The following is a 574-nucleotide window of genomic DNA, read 5'->3' as shown; positions in this document are numbered from 1 at the left end:
CGGAGCCCGCAGCTGCCGGCCTGGCAACTCGGTAATATTCATTAGGAGAACACAATGAGTATTATTCATCCCCAGCACTTTCCCTGCCGTTGGGAGGCCGAGTTGGGGTGCAGGTGACCCCAAACCCCACGGGGTACCCGGGCAGTGTCACTCCCCCGGCAGCAGAATGGAGGGGGTCTCCAAGGGGGGCCGGGGGCCGCCCGCGGCCGGCCCCGGGACCGGCCGCCGAGCCCCCGGGGCAGAGTGCACCCCGCGCCCAGGGCCCGGGGCTGCGGGGGCTGCGGGCCGGGCCGGAGCCGGGGTTTGGGAGCTGTGTCTTTAAGAGATGGCTGGCTCCAGGTTGCAGCTGCTGTTTCTGTGCTATAGAGACAGTGGAGATTCATTACTCCTAAAACACAATGGGCATTTATCACCCCGTGGTGTTATTCAAATCCAGTACCAATTGAAGGTCATCCCCATTCTTTTCTCGCCGGCTCTGCAACACATTTATTGTTGTGCCGTTCAACTAAAAGCCCTGCCCGGCCCCGGCGCAGCCCGCAGAGCCCCGGTGTGCGCATCCCTCCCGGGCGGATTT

This window comes from Corvus brachyrhynchos, unplaced genomic scaffold, assembly GCF_000691975.1.
Source record: "Corvus brachyrhynchos isolate BGI_N302 unplaced genomic scaffold, ASM69197v1 scaffold59, whole genome shotgun sequence".
Lineage (NCBI taxonomy): Eukaryota > Metazoa > Chordata > Aves > Passeriformes > Corvidae > Corvus > Corvus brachyrhynchos.
The sequence above is the reverse complement of the archived record's forward strand: the minus strand, read 5'-3'. Positions refer to the sequence as shown.